Source organism: Lepidochelys kempii, chromosome 5 (genome assembly GCF_965140265.1).
Source record: "Lepidochelys kempii isolate rLepKem1 chromosome 5, rLepKem1.hap2, whole genome shotgun sequence".
Lineage (NCBI taxonomy): Eukaryota > Metazoa > Chordata > Testudines > Cheloniidae > Lepidochelys > Lepidochelys kempii.
In genome coordinates this window covers 15,271,996-15,293,091 of record NC_133260.1, presented here as the reverse complement: position 1 = coordinate 15,293,091, position 21,096 = coordinate 15,271,996, and positions in this window count along the sequence as shown.

Sequence of the window (21,096 nt, the reverse complement as noted above, 5' to 3'; positions counted from 1 at the left end):
GACAAACCCCCTCATGAAGTGGGGAGATCTGAGCAATTCCATCAAAAACAGTCGCAGACTCCGGGCTTCATTCACCATTGCCTTGTGTCGTCAGCTATACCAGTACAAATTAGCTGTCAAACATGACCACATCTGAACTGAACTTTGCAGTGGTGCAAATGGTGGCAAAAGTATTGAGACTCTAGTGAATCAGGCTGTCTTTCTCCGAGGGACTCCTGCTAAATAAACCCGATACATTGCTTTCAGGGTAGATTAGTGTGCAGGTCTCATTTCAAAGAGGTAGTCTTATAAACTGAGGGCCTGTCTTCTTTCTATGGACGTTAAAGCTCCCACAATAATTTCTGTACAAACAGAGGTTTACCCTGTTCTTTGGTCCCTATTCCTTTACCTTGGCTCCTTCCTTCTCGTGGCCTGATGCTCACAACGCAGGATGCAAGTCCCATTGCTATCCTCAGGAGCAAATTTAGCCCTGCTGCATGAGAATAGAGCCCTTGCTGTGCGGAAGGATGGTGCACAAACAAGGGGAGGAGTAAAATATGTCTACACACACACACACACCCCTCTGATTTTTCATCAAAATTTCCAAATTCAAATAAATAAATAAAAATATTGTTAAAAACGAGACCAACTCTGCTGCTCAGCTATTTGCCAATTGGTTGGTGCTCGCTAGCCCATTTCAGTGATGATAGCTATGTGTTACATGTGTATGTCCACACTACAAAATTATGTCAACCTAAGTTACATCAACGTACAGCCACCTCAGTAATTAAATCGCTTCTGCATGTCCACACTACACTCCTTGTGTCGGCGGTGCATGGTCTCACCAAGAGCACGTGCACCGATTGAATTGTCAGTGGGGGGCATTGTGGGATGGCTTCTGGAAGCCGGCAACAGTCGATGTCAGCAACGCAGTGTCTATGCCGACACTGCATCTACTTGTGTCGACCCATCCGCTATGCCTCTCACGGAGGTGGAGTTATTCAGTCAGCACAGCAGGCAAGTTACATTGGCGGGAGCAACACTTTAGTGTAGACACTTACAGAGTTAGGTCGATGTAAGCTGTCTTGTGTCAGCCTAACTCTGTAGCATAGACCAGAGCTATGACATTGCAAATCTCTTAAAAAGAAATACTCTAGTTCAACCACCAGTAGCGGGGCTAGCTGCAGGGCTCACTGGATGGAATTCTGTCACCTGTGTTATGCAGGACGTCAGACTAGATGGTCAGTATAATCCCTTCTGGGCTTAAATCTACGTATTGCTGCAAGGGGGAAAAATAGTTCCCAAAATTGTATATAAAACCATACATAGAGGTGGGAACTCTTAATCCCTCTTGGAGAAATAGCTTTGCTGGTATTGCTGTGTAAGATAGTTGGTATTTGTGTGAAAAGATGCTAATATTGTGTAGATCTGTTTAAAATGTCACACTTCACTGAGATTTCTTCACAAAAGGTATTTTTCTTCACCATGGAACAGTACTTTTTTCTGCATAAAACTTTTCTTATAAATTATGAATAAAAATATGGCTCATTGCATCGAATTGTTGGAAAAAATAGAAAGGGCTGTATGTTTTTTATAGCTGTTAGTTCTTTGTATAGGCTAGAGTTCCTCTAAAGTTGCCCGCATTATAGAAACACTTATATTTCATAAGTGAAATAATCAACATTTCCATTAAAGATTTCTGCACTAGAGAAAGAGGGCCAGAGGCTGTGAATTGGCCTTGTTCTATTGAAGTCAATGGAGTTAAATCGATTTACACCAACTGAGGGTGTGGCTCAGAATCTTTAAAATTAAGTCATAAATAGCTGTCTGTAGACAGCCTGTTTCCATTATTGATTTCTGAATGAGAGAAACTGGTTTTGAAACAGTGTGGTACTTTTGTTTGCATGAAAGATCCATTAGCACTGAAGGTTTTTGCATACATTGCAGTTTATTTGTGAAAGTGCACATTAATTAGACTGCAGGCTTTAACTTAGCCTATTTAGCACATGCTAAAGTACAGCTTACCTTATCTTGACAAGAGTTTTAGATGGTGCGAGATCAAGATAGCTAACAGGTTCTAACAACACACCTTTAAATTGCCATTGAGGTAAAGCCTAAATCCATGTAGTTACGCCAGTGCAAATGCTAAGGTAGCTGCAATACGCTCATGTAGTGTGGAGCTAAGGGTGTGTCCAGCTCAAGGAGAAATTATACCCATGCTAGCTTTGATGCAGCGAATGTGCTAAAAATAGAGCATAGTCACGTACTTTTCCATCTGAGATACTAGGTACGTTTGTACTCGGGGCAGTTAGCCCCTCCCACCGTTCATGAGGCGGCAATTGCAGTAGCTTGGTCACAGCTAGTGGGGACTCTGTCTCTCCACACACCTGCAATCTGGTAAATTACTGGAGTAAGCCATATAGACGTAGTTACACCAGTGAACACTTCTCTAACATAGACAGGACCTAAGTCTGGTTATTTCGGTAACAAAAACAGAGGTTCCTGGTGTAAGTGAGAAGAGTGGAATTTGGCTGAGTGGATTTAGCAAACAGTACAAAAATCATCTGTGAAGCATCCTTATTGGGCTACTTGAATGTTACCCCAATTGATAGCTGCATTCGGTTACAGCAGTGAACCATGTCCTGATCTGAATCCCTTCTCTGCAGCCGAAGCCCATCTTGCTGTTACTCATGAGAGGCCAATGATTTTCATGGACTTAGTTAGCGCCAGTGTAAGAATCTGCTAATGCATCACTGAATGTGACCTATCTGTTCTTTTCCTTTGAAAAACGAAAGATTCAGTCAAGTTCAAGGGACAAAACCTCCACCAACTTCAGTGGAGGCAGGACTGAGCTTTAAGGACATTTTCTGCAGGAAATCGAAACCAAGAAGGTGAAATGGGATGTGGAAAAATGCAAGTAACAGGCTTGGGGAGGGAAATAAAAGCAAGCTCAGGAAGGATGCTGATGCTGTTAGATGGCTGTAACATAAAGGGGTGAAAAGGGAGGCGGGAAGTAAATTAATCGTAACTGGGAAGTGTGACACTATTGCACACAAAGCAGCAAACTTTATTCTGGGTTGTGTCCATGGAGGGCTCATGTGAAACTTTGGTGAGGTGGTAATACTGATAAAGTCTTACTAAGAGCACAGTGGGTCCTGTAGGCACTTCAAGGCTCCCCATTGCAGAAAGCAGATGAACTCCAGAGCAAGTCCAAAGAAGGGCATTGAAAATGACAGACAGCCTATCCTCTAAAGAGAGACTGAAGGAAATGGATATGTACTGCCTGGGAAAGAGGCACCAAAGACGGGATGGGAGTGATAATAGTCTATAAATACTTGAGGGGCAGTAACAAAAAAGAAAGAGGAATACAGCAGGGGAGTTAAAGACAATAAGACGAGGATGGAATGGGCCCAAAGGAAAAGCCTGGACTTTGAGAAAGTTTGGAAGCAGATCAAGATACAGATGTGAATTCCTTGGTTGGCCCCTGATTCTATAATCAGCCGGATAAGAACGCTGAATGCAGCCCTCTCCAAGACTTTCACACATTTTTAGAAAGTTCGGATCTGGATCCAAACACTGAAGCTTGGGGCTTTCTCTATCTGCAACTAGAGCAGGGGAAACTGGGATTAGACACTGAAGAAGAATTTTAGTCTGTGAGGTCACTCAGACAGTAGAACTGTAGCCAGCGACATCACTGAGACTCCATTGCATGGGGTGTTCAAGACATAAATGAGGTGTAACTCTTAGGCAAATAGCACTGAGGGCCTCTTGCTGCACTTACGAGCTTTTGAACTAGGGTTGCCAGCAATGTTCCCTCTAATTTTTGACAGGCCGCGTGCGCAAAAAATTTCTTCTGTGCAAATTGTTGTGCGCGTGGTGTTTTGCCGCGTGCGCGGGGTTTAGGATCTGAGTGCGTGCGCTCACGCGCACAGCTTAGAGGGAACAGTGGTTGCCAGGTGTCCAGTTTTTGACTGGAAAGTCTGGTCGAAAGAGGACCTGTGCAGCGTCCGGTAACCAGTAACCGGCTTCCGCCGCTGGGAGGGCGGGAAGAGCAGCTGCTACTGGCGGAGGTGAGCGGATGGAAAGAAGCTTAATCAGGGGAACTGGCTCCTGCGGAGCGATAGGTACCGGTGATGCCAGGGGGAGGGATCCTGACCACATGCAGCATTTGATGAGTGGGGCCGGTGGCTGGGCTCACCACCTGTGGTGGCCCAGTGGGGCTTCTCAGCCTCTTGGAGGCCCAGCTCTCTCTGGCCCCTTGCTCCGGGGATTGATACCCCCCCCGCAATCGCTCCTCCGGGACCCAATTGGGCAGGCTAGCTCTGCGTCAGCTCCTCCCAGCCCGGCTCTGCAGGCAGCAGATCAGTCCCGGAGAAGGGGGGAGCAAGGGAGAGATGAGGGAAGGGAGGAGTGAGCACCCTGGTGAGGGGGGGCCTGTAGTGTCCAGTTTTGAAAAATTGGAAAGTTGGCAACCCTATGTTAGACTAAATGGTCCAGAATGTCCCGAGCAGCATTAAGACCTACCAAAGCTCAACTTGCCCCATCTGTGACACAGAGACCCCCTTCACAAAAGATACTCTGTTCTTTGTAAACAGCTCTCACCTCAGACCTGACAGACTCATTACACCAAGCACATGTTTTGCAGGATATTTAGCCATAAAACATAACATGTTAAGGTATCTATAGAAAGCTCACAACTTGTCAAGAATCATAATAATTGTGAGATGTATGTACGGGTAATATTTAAGGAATAATGTATTTATACTGAAAGTATGTTATATGGACTTGGCATTAAAAAGTAAAGATTAGTCACCCGGATGGTTTCTTAATGGCCCATTTGGGCAAGGGGAAGTTGCCACCCCACCCTGTCTGGCTGTTGATGCAATGCAAGCGTCAATAGTTTAACTCTGAGCAATACTGAGGGCTTATCTACACTTTAAACGGTGCAATGGAGCTGCTATAGCGTTTCAGTGAAGACACTACCTATGCCAATGGGAGGGCTTCTCCCTGGTGGTGTAGGCGATCCACCTCCTCAAGTGCAGTAGCTAGGTCAATGGGAGAAATTAAAATAAAATAAAATAAAATAAAATCCAGAAACGAAAGGCCTTAGATATGATCCATGTTCTCAGCAAGTCTGAGAACCTCCGCCCTGGTCTACACTGCACCATCCCTTGGGGAAAGCCTGTGTATGAACCCAAATTGGAACTGTTCATCCAAATACTCCTGAATGCGGGACTGAGATCCAAATAATTCCTCGGTTTTGGTTTTGCAATTCCCAGTGCCTCCCTGATGAGGTTCCACAAACCCATACCCATCACCCCTTCGTTTACCCACCTCCAATTTCCACCCCACCCTCCTACCTCCCCTTGTCCTGGTGAATCTGAAGTGGGGCATAGGGAACACGGGCTGCCTGCTGTTTTTCACCTGAGAAGCAGCCTCAGACACCAGGCCTATACAGCTCCTCAGCAATGACTTTTGTTGAATGAGGTGAAGTTAGGGATGCCACTACACTGGGAAAGATCAAAGGGAGGCTATTTCCATTCTCAGGCCACACATCTGCTATTGGTGGTATATGGGAAGACAGAAAAGGCTTCATGGGTAACCACGCTGCAAATTTCAGTCCTTCAGAGCAATTTTCCCTGGCACCTGCCTCACCAGCCAGGCAGGAAATCTTTTCTAAGCTTCATTTTAACCATTTGGTTTTAATTAACGGCATTTAGGAGTCATTCATCACTGACTGAATTTCCTCCCTTCCCCCACCAGCTGCTAGACTAAATGAAAATTCATTAAATTTCATGTCCCGATACTAATGAAGCCATTTTTTGCTGCTGTCATTCCAGTCAGTGCATCAGATTTATTTCATTAATCAGCAAGGTCATTACCCATCCTCCTTCATCCAACACATCAGCCTAGGGCTGAGAGAAGGGATTCTCCAATCCTGCCTCAGCTTGAGGTCACCCTTTGCACAGCGACCAATGTAGCACCCAAACTAGATGCTACTAAAGGTTTGTTAATTCATTTTTTTGCTGGGGAAATTTAGAGCTTGTGTATGGCACTGGACTGATAGCCCTGGAGACACAAGTCCTCTGTACATCCACAGACTGGGGCAGAATGAGCTGTAAGTCGTACAAAGTTCTCCACACGGTGCTGCTAAGTGGGCCTCAGCTGTGATCTGGAAGGACCACCTCTCATAATGATAATATTGCCCGCTTCTCCAGCCCCTTCCAGGAGAGGCTCTCAGAGCTTTTTACTAACACCAACAAGGTTAACCTCATAAACATCCTGTTGGGAGGGAGGGTAAATGTTTTTACCACCAAATGGGCAAACTGAGGCAGAGAGTGGTTAAGTGGCATATTCCTTTTAATGTGGTGAATTGGAATCCACTCCAGTCCATTTTTTTTTACCATCAGTGTCAGTTAGGCCAACATAGCATACACTATATCCCATCCAAAGTGTCTAATTGCCCTGTAGCCTCAAGAAAGAAAATGGAATAGTCAACACTTGTCTTTGACTTGATACTCTTCTCAACTTCCCCCAGCTACCTCTCATAAAAATTTCTGTAGTGTTTTGAATATGCAAATTATTATTTAATACCATTTTGGTAAAGGGTAACTTGAAGAATGGTTAACTCAATGAGCCTCTCACCTCTGACCTTGGCACAGAATCCCATTACAGTGCCGTAGGATAGGACACAGCGATCTAGTATCTTGTTAATAAAAACCCTGATGAAGAAGGAGACAAAAGCCTTAATAAAACTAGTGCTGCCCAGGGGAAATTGAAGGCTATAGACTAGAGCCGTGCGAATAATGGATTGTTGGGTTTGCTTGAAATGCCAAAACTAAAAAGCAAACAAAAAAAGCCAAACCCAGCTTGGACTGAACTGAAAACAATTTTCTTGAAATTGTTGACAAATCAAAACAATTTTGAAGCATATTGCTTCCATTGTAAGCATCTTTTAACAGTTTTATATTTTTTAAATGAAATTGAAGACAACTTCAAAACAAAAAGTTGTTGAGAACTGAAAAAAATTAAGACATCCCATTTCAAAAATGTCAAAATGAAACATTTCAAGTTTTTCGGAATTTTTAAATTTAATTATTTATTTATTTTTGCTGACATGAACAAGTCGGCAAAGATGGCACAAACTCAACAAAATGTTTGTGTCACTGAATCTTCATTTTTCACCCAAAAAATTTTCAGCTGAAAAACTTGGCCCAGCTTTGCCGTATACACATGACCTGTCTCCATTCCTGGGGTTCAAAGCAGAGTGTTATTCTGACACCCCAATTTCCAGTCTCACTGAAATGTGTCTCCGTTAAGTATTGGTTCACAAAGAAAACCAAAGACGAACAGGGCAGTGTAGATCAGTGGCATTCAGTATGCTTGGCTGAAAATAACCGACTTCATTTTGAGCTGATGTGAGATGGCTGATTAGGAAGCAAATCTTCTGGGTGCCCCAAAACTCACCTTTAATGTTGAAGTCTGGCCCTTTAAAGGCATTCAGTTGAACAGAGAGAGGCAGCGAGGCCAGGTGAATTGGCCTCCTTGTCCTTATCTCCTTCCTTCACCTTATCTACTTCCACTAGAAATTGGATTTGAAATACAGTATGTGCCTCTAGCTTGAAGCAGGGAGCTACTGCACCATCTTGCTGCTTAAGCCTCAGACGAGGGCTGCTGATAACATCACGTTGTTTCCTGGAAACCGAGCACTTGGGCAAGGACTCGTAGAAACAATTCTTCGCAGACAAGGCGAAGGCTGAGATCTGAAAGATAAAAGCACTTTGCAGCAGTGGGCTCGTAATCTGCTTGCAAAACAGACCAAGAATCAGTGACTTGGACTGGGGCCAGCAAGCACCAAGCTCCTCTCTGACACCTCTGAGACACAACAAAACAGAGAGAGAGACACCAACAACCTGAGATGACCCTGAGAAACAGATACAGGCAAGGAGCTGAACAGGAAGGCCAGGTGATGCCTTCATTGAAAGCTTCTGTTCCTGAGCACTCGACTTCAATTTCTGCATAATTAATAATGCCGAGAAACTTATAAAGTGACTCTAATGCAGTAGCCCGAGCTCCTCAAATCAAGAAATGCATCTGGGTCACAGCTGGAAATCCAACCAAACAGAGCAATGAGAAGAGTAAAAAATAACAATTCTAATAAAGTAACCACATTTGATATGAAGGATAGGAACCTACGGAAGATATCAGCATCCCTTGCAGAGACACACACTACTCCACCATATGGGAGCCTCTCGGAGGATAAATAGGGTAGGCCTACACTGCATACTTCTTTTGGAGGGGCGTAGAGTATGTGCTCTGGGAGAACTCCCAGCATGAATTTAAGGAGCAGCCGGTGAGGAACAAATAGAGTACAGACACGCCTGAAGGGTGCCAAAGTTCATGCCCTACATGGTCCTCTACTTGCCCAAGCCATGCCACCCCGTCTACCCTGGTATTTTTAGCTGGGTAGTGTCCTGCTGCCTCCCAACTGCTGGAGCCTTTCCCCATTGGAGGAAAAGACTGCGGCAGTAGGGAAAGGCTCTGGCAGGCAGAGGGGGTTGAGCCTTTCCCCGCTGCCTTTCCCCTGCCAGAGCCTTTCACCGGGACATGTAGCTACAGGCAGCAGTGTAGACACAGCCTGCTTCTCACTGCAGCGTGATACAGACGCTGCTCCGGAACTGGCGCTAGGCATAAGCAGACTAATTGCTTAGGGCCCCAGGCAGCTCAAGGGGGCCCCATTTTTGCTTTTTTAGTATGTGTTGTGTGTGTTCCTGCTTAGGCCCCCCAGTGGGTTAGTACCGCCCCTGCCCTGCACACTGCCCAAAGTGGCACCTAGTGTAGCTAAAGCTAGAGAGCATGGGTGGCCAAACGTACTGACCGCCTGAGCCATATAAAACAATCTTCAGAAGTTTGAGAGCCAGGGCGCGCCTGCTGGGGCTTGGGGCTTCAGCCCTGCGGGAAGCACCTACCACGGCTCGGGGCTTCCGATGTGTGGCAGAGGCGATGCATTGGTGGCACACGTGGGGTCACGTGCCCATCCCTTGGTTTTTCCCAGGGTTTGCTAGCCCCGCTCAGTCACAGGCTGCTGCTGGGCTCCCTCCCTGCATGGCAGGTGCTGGAGCCAGCAAGCTGGGAGCTGCAGGGAGAGCCAATGCTTTTGCTGCTGCCTCTCCCTGCAGAGCTAAAGCAGCTGCCTGTCCCTGCGGCTCCCAGCTCTTTGTGGCTGCCTTTCCACAGAGAGCTAACACCTGGGAGCTGCAGGGAGGGGCCACTGAGGGTAAGAGGTGGGAATGTGCCTGGTGGGGCTTGACTCAAGCTTCTGGGGTGGGGGGGCTTTAAACTGTGCTTCCCCTCACTCTCAGCAGGCACCAGTCATCTCTGGCAGAAGCCCCTAGCCTCACCATCCTGCCACAGCGCAGAAGCCCCGAGCCTCCCCCCTCCTCCCAGTCTGGTAGGCGGAGAAGGGGGGGTAGGCATGGGGGGGGGCCTACTTTGACTGTAAAAATGCTACATGCAGCTTGCGAGCCACAGTTTGACTTACACGGCTATAGAGAGAGAAACCCCAAATAGAGTCATTTCATTCATCAGAGTCCTGCATGAGTCAGATAGGAAGTTACACTAAATCCAAGACGGAGGGTACAGCTAAACTTAAAACACGAGAGCTGCCCCACTGCAGCACTTCAGTGTAGGCACTAGTTACGCCGACAGCAGGGCTTCTCCCATCGCTGTACGTAATCCATGTCCCCAAGAGGCAGTAGTGGCTAGGGTCGATGGAAGAATTCTACCTACTCCAGGGGCTAGGTCATCTTGACTACGTCGCACAGGGCGTGGTCGACCTAACTTTTCACCGTAGACCTCCCGAAATGAGCACCGCCTAATTGTGTTATGCTGGCTAGGTTTTGTGGGCTTTGGAACTTGTCCCCCAGCAGCTAGAGAAAGGGAGTGAAAAAGCAGGATGCCAGATTGATCCTTGATGACTTCATTGGAGCTACTTGAATTCAGCCCAAGGACGCTTAGATTCTATGACCAGCTTATTGTGGGACTTTAGGAAAATCACTTTTGGCAAGTCTTATTTTCAGAGGTAAAAAACCAGTCTCATAACTGACATAGTCATACTAGTACAAAATGTGGGTGTACACAAGGCCTTCAGCTCCTAGAGTGCCCAAGTCACTTCTGAAAATGGGACTTGTCACTTTTCAAAATCCCACCAAATTAACCACATCTAAGAGTGTGGGTGCTCAGCAACTCTGACGACTGTGTACCTCAACTTCCTTTTCCATAAAAGGGACCTAATGACACTGAGCTCCCACAGGTGTCAGGCCTAGTTAATTGATTGTAAAGCACTTGGAGATCCCTATTGCAGCTTCCATAGGCAGGGCTCATTAAACACATCATGGGCTCCTTGCATCCCTCCATTCCCCCCACAAGCTCTTGTGCCACACCCTCCTCTCCTCTATTTCAGGAACTCCCTGCATGTCCCAAGCTACCCCCTGCCAAGGGCTGTACCCCCATATCAGAGTACCCCTGTCATCCCCACCAGGAGTCCTGTGTGCCCTCCCATACTGCCTCCACCCATTCCAGGACCCCCATGGCCTCCAATCCATTCTTCCCTTCCCCCATACCAGGGTCACCCCATCTCCCCAACACCACCAGGTGCCCTGTTCCCTCCATTTCCATCTTTCTCCCCTTCACCAGGGTCTCTGGGTGTGCTCCTATTCCCTCCTTCCCCCCCCCCCCACTCCCTCCTCCCATACCAGGGTCCACTGCCAGGGTTTCTGTGTGCCCTCATCCCCCATACCAGAGTGCCCTATTCCTCCCTTCCAGGGGTTCTCTTGTGCTCCATTTCCCCATCCCAGGGTTCCCTATTTTGCCCCCAAGCCAGGGATTGTGTGCACACCTCCTTTCCCACCCCCAATCCTCCCCCTGCCTTGCCCTGCCCACAACTATTCTTGTCTCTGTGTGGGACATAAGTGATCCATACTGTCAACATGTTAAACTCTCTTGGGAGGAGAGGCAGAGAGGAGATGGGGTATTGTTACAATGGAAGGCGTTAACGGTTACCATCAACCAGTTACTTGACCTATAGACAATTGCAGAGGTGCTTGCAGCTGAGGCTGTGCTAATCAGATGGCAGGGGCTCCATTTTTTCCCCTTTCAGTTTTCCAATTTTCCCAAAAGTCAATAGGGCTCTGGCCACTTGTGCCTAGAACATTCCCTGAAATTATGGAGTTCATCGGCTGCAGTGTTCAAAAGCTATCACATTACAGAGAGACAGACAGAAAAATACTATTGAGTTGAGCGAAAAGTCCTTCAGAGTCTCAGCCAAAAAGTGTGTCTTGCACTGGGACATTCAGATGAACTGAAAGAAGAAACTGCATGCACGAAATTACATATGTTCTCCAGTCATCTTTAACCAATTAGGAAGTGTGTCATAGTTTGAAGCCAACCTAAAAAGAATCTTTCACCCAAGTGCTTCTGCTCCAGGAAATGAGGCTGCTCTATTGCGCATATTCCCTATGTCACTACTGCAGTCATCTTTATTAAAATTAGTGTCCTTTTCAGTCAACTTTCTAATAATTGTTGGAGGTGAAGTAACCATGCAGTACGTCCCACATCTTTTCCAGTAAGAGAGATTTTGAGCTCAAACACTTTCAGAAATGCAACTCATAGGAAGTGATGCATTGCTGATTGTCCTACAACTGTGCTAAGAGTCACATTAGAAATGTAAAAATGCAACTGGTAGCAAATTACATTCCTAAAAGCAGCTGGAGTAGAAATATCCATTGTCAGAGGGTTACATGGCAAAGGGAAAATGTAGACATTGTTTTGGACACTGGTCATGTTGCTTGAATAAAACAAGATAAACTCTATTAAATCTATGAAATATAAGGCCAGAAGGGACTATTGGATCATGTAGTCTGAGCTGTATATCACAGTGTAGAAGACTGGAGTCACCATTTCTGCCCACCACTGGCTTATCAGCCTCCTCTCACTGAACACCCACTCCAACAGCTGCCTTGGCCTGTGGTGGTCTGCCTCTTCTTGTGAGGTTGCCCTCTGGCCACATCACTTACAGGCCTCATCTATACTGGTGGTGGCATGTAGGGTATGTGTAGCTACACACTGTGGTGTAGCTACATACAGCTCTGGCAGTGAAAGGCTCTGGCAGGTGGGAGGGAATGGGGAAAGGGTCCAGGAGTGGGACCTTACACTGCTAGACACAGCAATATAGACGGGGAGGCACTGCGTGGGTGTGTAGAGAGTAGGGTCCTGGCATGTCTTGACTCTACTCACTTAATGAGTGCCTCTCCATCTACACTGCTATTTATACCCATGCTAGGGAGGTGCAATGCCCACCATAAGTGTAGGCATACCTATAGTCTCCCCCACGTCCTTCCAGAGTAACAGAGCCCAAGAAACAGAAGTCCAACATCTTTACATCAGGTCTTTGGCCCCCGAGTCTGTGCCCCGTGGTCCTTACACCCTACTGTCTCGGGGCTTTTCAAGTCTTTGTCCCTTTATATCAATGGGCTTCAGGCCACCTTCCCAAGTGGCTAGGGGAACCCAGGCCCTCCCATCTCCTCTGGGTTCCAGTCTAGGGACCCTGTAGTGAGCAGGCAGGGAATGTCTATTCAGACCCACCTCCTGCTATCTCGCTGGGCTTCTTCCTGCCTCAGCCTGTCAGCAGGCCTTTCCCACAGCCCCTTCCTGGGCCCACTCTGTATCTGTACTCTTCTCAGGCTCCATGGCCTCTCTAGGTTCACCCTTCTTTCAGGAACTCCTGGGGCTCCATCCTTGAGTCCTCCAAGGAATCCCAGATGAAAATAGGAATTTAAGTCTGCCCTCCTCAGCCTCAAACCTTCATTCCTCTTAAGTTTTCTCTAGGCCCTGTTCCTCAGCTGAAGGCCTCCCAGGGCTTTCTCATTGGCAATCTGGATACTGCCCTTCTACCAGGGCTCACCACCAGAGCTTTCTCCACCCTTGTGGAGGGGGCTTCTCCCTGTCTCTCCTGGCCTCTTGTCAGAGTCTCAACACGGGGACAATCCCAGGGCTAATTCTTCCTCCAGCCTTCCTCTTCCTTGACCTTGCAATGAGTCTTCCTATTCCCTGCAGGCCTCTGTACTGCCCAGAGAAGGATTGTAGAGTTCTACCCCTCTGTCCTTACAACGCTCTTTCTACTCTGGGCTTCCTCTCTCTACAGTAAACACCCAGCTCCTTCCCCAACTGGGACTCATCTTCACTTCAGCCTGTCCCACCCTCCAGGTGCAACCAAGTACCATAATTGGGTTCTCCAGCTCCAGTTAACGCTTTCAGAGACAGTGTGGGGTATACACCCCATTGCACATAGGCCACTGAATTTCATGCAGTTAGCCTGTATTGAGCCCAATTACTTTAGATAAACCAAAGCATTTCTGAAGGATGCTGAGTCCGGAGAGTAAACTGTTGTGTGCCGCAGGCTGAAACCAGGAGAGACCAAGGTGCCACCAATGCCTGAGGCCCCTGCACTGGCAAGGAATTCAGTAGGTGAGATATGCCCAGATGAACCTAGCAAGCAATCCATGCTCCATCCTGCAGAGGAAGGCAAAAAACGAACGAAGAAAGAAACCCACCAAAGTCCCTGCCAGTCTCATTTGGGGGAAAGTTCTTTCCTTACCCCAAATCTAGTGTTCTGTTTGACCTTGAGCATGTGGGCAAGATTCACCAAGCCAGGCTTCTAAGAAGGAGGCGCTCTGTACCATCCCCGAGCACCTTGTCCGGTATCTTGTGGTCAACCTCTGACACTTCAAAGGAAGGTGAAACAAGCAAACAAACCCAGAATTTATCTTACCAATTGCACCTCAAGGGGAAAAAAATCCTTCCTGACCCCTGCAGGTGACCAACTGAAGCTCTGAAGCATGAGATTTGATTATAGTCATTGGCTCAGTGCTGAGCTGCAAGTGTTATAAGCATGCTGAGGACAACGCAAGCAATCCTGGTCTCATGAATGGCCCATGAAGAATGGGGATGAATAGGGGGATTCAGAGGCCAGAAGGAATCACCACAATCATCCAGCCTAACCCCACCCCACCCCCACTCACACACCAGACATAGAATTTCTCCCAGAGTGGGACTAAAGCATATCTTTTAGACAGATATCTACTCTTGTCTTTTCTCTTTCAGCTCTCGGTGGTTGATCTGAATATAGGCCAGGTCACTCATGACCAGGGGCGATGGAAGCTCCCTAAAAGTGTGCGGGGGGGCCACTGGGGCCAAAACCGTGGCCCCACCCTTGCACTGCCCCTTCCCTCGAGGCCCCGCCCTCATGCCACCCATTCCCCCAAGACCTTGCCCCCTGTTCGCTCCTCTCTATCCCCTTCCCGCATCGCTCGCCCTTATGGCCGGTAAAAAGTGGGAGGGCTTTTAAAAGTGAGGGGGCCATGGCTCCCAGCACCCCCAGTTCTGGCACCCCTGGTCATGAGTGAATGTTATTACCATCCGGTGTCTGTTCAGTAGACTGTGTGAAATGAAATTGGTGGAGCACATTTTTGGCACTCAACAAATAATGCAACATCATCCCAAAAGCCATCACCACAATTGGTAGATATTGGTTGCCAATTGTTAGTCATTGGCAACTTCATCAGCACCTTCAGCCAATGGGACAGAGCCATCTAGCTTCCTTTTCTGCTGCTCCCTCCCGGTCAACAGGAAAGCAGGCTGACAGGCGCTGCGCTATATGGTAGATAATAAACAGGGGACTTCATTTTCCAGGGCTGTTAATTTGATACCGTTCACAAGCCGTAAATTCACATTGCCATGAATTTTAATGGGGGTGAGAATGGAAACACGTTAAATGTGAGTGAAAAGTTCACCCTGGAACATTTCTGCTCTTAAACAGCCTTATTTTTTTGCCATTGAGGCCAATAAATAATGACAGGAGGAGACGTGGATACACTGTTAAGCACGCAGCATTCCTGGCAATTCTAGTTACATTTTTCAGAGTAACAGCCATGTTAGTCTGTATTCGCAAAAAGAAAAGGAGTACTTGTGGCACCTTAAGACTAACCAATTTATTTGAGCATAAGCTTTCGTGAGCTACAGCTCACTTCATCGGATGCATACTGTGGAAAGTGTAGAAGATCTTTTTATACACACAAAGCATGAAAAAATACCTCCCCCCACCCCTCTCTCCTGCTGGTAATAGCTAATCTAAAGTGATCACTCTCCTTACACTGTGTATGATAATCAAGGTGGGCCATTTCCAGCACAAATCCAGGGTTCAACAAGAACATCTGAGGGGGGGGGGTAGGAAAAAAGAAGGGGAAATAGGTTACCTTGCATAATGACTTAGCCACTCCCAGTCTCTATTCACGCCTAAGTTAATTGTATCCAATTTGCAAATGAATTCCAATTCAGCAGTCTCTCGCTGGAGTCTGGATTTGAAGTTTTTTTGTTGTAATATCGCAACTTTCATGTCTGTAATCAATGTATCATTCATAAACCAATCGGAGAACACTTCAATCTCCCTGCTCACACGATTACAGACATGAAAGTTGCGATATTACAACAAAAAAAACTTCAAATCCAGACTCCAGCGAGAGACTGCTGAATTGGAATTCATTTGCAAATTGGATACAATTAACTTAGGGGTGAATAGAGACTGGGAGTGGCTAAGTCATTATGCAAGGTAACCTATTTCCCCTTCTTTTTTCCTACCCCCCCTCTCAGATGTTCTTGTTGAACCCTGGATTTGTGCTGGAAATGGCCCACCTTGATTATCATACACACTGTAAGGAGAGTGGTCACTTTAGATAAGCTATTACCAACAGGAGAGTGGGTTTGTGTGCGGAATAAAACCTGGATTTGTGCTGGAAATGGCCCACCTTGATTATCATACACATTGTAAGGAGAGTGGTCACTTTAGATAAGCTATTACCAACAGGAGAGTGGGTTTGTGTGCGGAAGAAAACCTGGATTTGTGCTGGAAATGGCCCAACTTGATTATCATACACATTGTAAGGAGAGTGATCACTTTAGATAAGCTATTACCAGCAGGAGAGTGGGGTGGGAGGAGGCATTTTTTCATGCTTTGTGTGTATAAAAAGATATTCTACATTTTCCACAGTATGCATCCGATGAAGTGAGCTGTAGCTCAAGAAAGCTTATGCTCAAATAAATTGGTTAGTCTCTAAGGTGCCACAAGTACTCCTTTTCTTTTTGCTAGTTACATTTGTGGACTGAGCTTCTGTGCTGTGCTTCCAGAGGGAAGGAGAGACAAAGAGAAATTCTGTGACCCTGGAGGCATAGCAGTGGCCATTAGATACTGTCAGGGACTGGGATGGGGACAGAATCTGTCCTGTGGCAAGTCACGTCAGACTTGTGACTCCACCAACCAGGCAGGAGCCACTGTACTGGGTGGTGAGAGCTGTGGCAGAAGTGACACCAGGCAATGGGATGGGAGAGCTGCCCTAGGGGCTGAGTGGATTTCAGAATGAAGACAGTGGGAGACTGCTGCTGTAGGAATAACACCACCACCGGGTTCTTCTGCAGCACTTTTCATCAGTAGATCTCAAAGCGCTTCATAATCTTTAATGTATTTATCCTCCCCACACGTCTGTGAGGTAGGGAAGCGCTGTTATCCCCATATGATAGGTGGGGAACTGAGGCATAGAAAACCTAAATGACTTGCCCAAGCTCACAGGCTGCAGCAGAGCAGGGTGTTGACTCTACCTCTCCCAACCAACCTAACCATCCTTCCTCTTTCAGTGAGCAGAGAGAGGCAACTGGGAGGTGAGGGCAGCTGAAGAGGCAAATCCTGGAGCTGTGAAGGGGGGCAAAAGACCAGCAGCAAAAAGTGGGAAGGAAAAGAGCAGTAGCAGAGGAGTTGTGACGGCACCAGAGCTGAATGCTGGGAGCAGAGAGTATCCTGTTTGAAGCATGAATATGCATCAGTGAGGGGCTATGGTGTCTATCTAAAGTTATGGAGCTTGATGGATTATTATGGGATCAGAATCCCTGGGTGATACTGCAGCCCCAACTCTGACCCCTCAGTTACCCCTTGCATATCCAGTGTACCGTCCCTGCTGTTTCATTTCTCCTCCAAACACAGGCTTTTCTCCAGGGAGTCACAATTCACCTGCTAAAGGAAATATTGCAAGTTACACAACACGTAACCCACATAATGAAATGGAACATAAATAATCAGCCCTCATTCCACGCTGCTGTTGGAGACAAACGTCAGGGGGACGGGAAGGATGCTGAGTCTTGCTGACAGCGTAAAGATGTTCTTCTTAGTTGCTAACCAACAACAAGCACAGCCTGGCTGTGGGGTGCGAGGTTGACTCAGAGAGAAGCTGACACTTCATGGCAGACCATCTGCTAACAGGCAACACAGGTTCCCTTCCCTCATTTGTTATCATGAGGGATACGTCTGAATGAAAGCAGGAGCCTCCTCTCTTATGGGCACTCCCTGCTCCTGCACTTGAAGTTATGCTCCTCCATTTGTGACCTCAGCATCTCCACAGCAACCACACCAGAGGTTACGAACACAAAGTGTGGCTTCAAAGCAGGGATAATAAGCAATGGGGCAGATGTGCTTTAAAAAGAAAAGGGGGAGGGGGGCTGTGGTGCAGAGGAGAAAGAACAGGCCTGCGACTCAGAGCTGGGGAACGCCAGGCCCAGCTCTGCTAGTGACTCCCTGTGTGACCTCGACCAAGTCATTTACCGCTCCGTGCTTCAGTTTCCCCATCTGTAAAATTAAGGCAATGATAGAAGGTTAGTTCATGAGGTGTGGACACCAGAACTAGTCACAGTATCCCTGTAATAGTCTCATTTATGCTGTACACAGAGGAAATACGCCTCCCTACTCCTGCTTGAGATGCCCCAGCTTATACAAGCAAGGAATGCATTTTCACTCTTAATTACAGCTTTGCACTGGGAGCTCATAATCCACTGGTTTACTATGACCCCTAAGTACTTTTCAGTGTCACTGCATTCCAGGATACAGTCCCCATCTTGTAAGTGTGACCTATGTATTATTAATTATTATTATAATTGCTATTATTATTTATTACCATAGCACCTAGAGTCCCACTCATGAACCAGCACCCCATTGTGCTAGGTGCTGTACAAACAGAACCAAAAGATGGTTCCTGTCCCAAAGAGCTTACCATGTAAATATGAGGCTAGAGATAACAGCTGGATGCAGGCAGATGGGGAAGAAAGAAAAGGAGGACTTGTGGCACCTTAGAGACTAACCGATTTATTTGAGCATAAGCTTTCGTGAGCTACAGCTCACTTCATCGGATGCATCCGATACAATTAAACTTTCGTGTAGCTCACGAAAGCTTATGCTCAAATAAATTGGTTAGTCTCTAAGGTGCCACAAGTCCTCCTTTTCTTTTTGTGAATACAGATGAACACGGCTGCTACTCTGAAACAGATAGGGGAGTACAAGGAAATAGTGGGACTATAGCGATCAGCATGCAAGGCACAGCAGCCTACCCATTATCAAGTTTTTTTGTAGACCTACATTCTTTCCTGGCCGTAAGACCTTGCAATTGGCTGTATTAAAACTCATAGGATTCAAAGGCGCCCACCATATCAAGTGAACCAGAGGGGCATTTCCTCACCGTTATTTGCCACTCCACCAATTAGGGTGTCATCTGCACATTTTACCAGCAATTATTTTATATGTTCTTAAGATTATCGATAAAGATATTGAACAGCATCAAGCTGAAAACAGACCCCTGCAGGACCCCACGAGAAACACCCGCATGAGAAACACCCGCATGAGAAACAGTTATCCAGTTTTCAATCCATTTAATATGGACTACATGTAACTATGGGTAGGCAGTATTAAGGGTAAGTGCCCCTACACGACAGAAGACACAAACCAAGCTAAGTTGCCTGTAACCCACTGATGGTTCTGGTTATGAAATCATGGTTTTACTTGTTGTGTGAATGAGCCCTACAAGATAGTTGCTTCACTTCCCATACCTGAAATACCAATTTGTTGACTGCAGCGTCCTGGAGAGACAAGCAAAACAGCCACCTCAGGGAGCACCTGTCTTGAGAACAGCCCAGGCTGGTGCCAGGAGGAAATGTTGTTTTTATTATACATTAGAGATGCAGGCAAACAAACACCTCCACACTCTGGGGAGGTTCAGATCCACCCCAGCACTGTCTTTGGTCCTTATCTGGCCCCCATCAGCTTAGTATCCAAGCTCCTCCCAGTCTAATGCATTTATCCGCACAACACCCCTGGGAATTAAGGAAGTGGTCTTATCCCCATTTTACAGATGGGGAACTGAGGCAAAAAACAATGAAATGTCCTGCCCAAAGTCACATAGGAAGTTTATGGCAGACCAGGGACTTGAACGTGGCTCTCCAACAGCCCAGGCCAGCAGCTCAACCACCAGCCAACCTTCTTTCTTCAATCCCCCTTTTTAAATACTGGGTTCATGTATTGGCTCTGGTTTCTCATGAGAAAAGAACCTCCTGCTAGATGACTCCTTTCCTCCCCATAGGGACCTCTCTCTCTCTCTGGCAAATCCTCACTAGAGCTCTGCTAAGATCAGAGCTTGGCAATGCCCTGTCTAGTCCCTGCTCCAGCAGCATGGGAATGGGAGAGGGCCCTGGAATGCTAGTCGCAGTGTCCAAGGGGAGGGAGTTGAAATTGGCAACTGAAGCTGTTATGGATAACAGAAAAGCTCCCCACAGCAGGACTGAATGAAAGAAGCATGCTGATGGTGAAGAAGTCTCAGGAGTACACCCTGGGATGTCACGCGTACTAGCAAACTAGAAAAGGGCATCAAGTCTGATCACAAGGCACATGATAATTTGTGGTTTCACATTCACCTGCATCACAGTTTTCAAAGGACCTCGACAGACAGACAGGAAGTTTGTTAGTTCACGTCTACCTTCTTTCTGGGTGCTGTTACACTACTTACTAGCCTTGCAGAAGGACTTGGTTTATTTCTTCTTTTCTTTCAGCTTCACTAACCATCACAAGGCATTGGAGGGCTTGTAATGTGCTGGGAACATGATGTGGTCCTAATGGCCGTAAGTCTGGGACTGATCCCTTGTCAATCCTGACTCACATGAGTAGTTATTACTCACCCAATCAGTCCCATTGAAGGTGAAGCATTTGCAATTTCTGGCTCTATATTAGGACTGTTTGTTAAATACAAGCTCCTTTCACGTCACCCACACATAGTCTGACACCTTGGGCCACATTCCGTTCTCGGCAGCACTGGTTTAAAACTGGAAACACTCCACTGACGTCAATATAGTTGCTCCAGGTACAAAAACAGTGTCACTGATGACCAGTTATTTCTATTACGATTTAAGCTCTGAACAACAAAACATTTTATGCAAAGTGAGAAGTATGAACAGAAGTTGTTAGAGGGGAAACAGGTAGCAACCTACAGGAGCATATACAGAATTCCCTGGGCTAACAGACTATGCACCAAACCCTGCTCATTTTACTCACACAAGCACTCCAATAGATTTTAATAGGATCACTTGCAAAAGAAATCTGATCAGGATTTGCTCCTATATGGCTGTATCATCAACAAGTTCCTCTGCACTGCCTTAATGGTGCCAAATGGAATTTAATTTCACCAGCCTGTACAGACAATAAGCTACTAGTTAGGCCAGGGATTCTCAGCTTGGGGGCTAAGACTCCACTCAACAGGGGTCAAACAACCATCCTACCTTTCATACCCTCCAGGAGGGGTACAGCCTTGGTGGGAGGGGAATTCTGAGTGGGTCCCGCTATGGAAAAGGTTGAGAACCCCTGTGCTAATCCATAAACAAATGTCTGACATGTAGCAAAAGGATCTCAGCCCTAATTAATGCTCATTTCCATAGTAATTTGCTTCAAAGAAATGCTGGGAAAACATCTTAAAAGGTGTGTGTGTGTGGGGGGGGGCAAGGTAGTTGCAGTGAAGCCTCTGACCTGCCTTCCTGAATTGGGCTGTGGATCTTGAGAGAAAAAAGTCTCTCAGGTGTTTTGAGGTCTGACTGATTCCAGTTGAACCAGAAGTATTACAAGAAGAGCCGCTTTTGCAGCATTCTAGCATTTCCACCTCAGCCCAGGAAGTAGAGCTGCAGCAAAACAACAAAAAGAATGAGTTT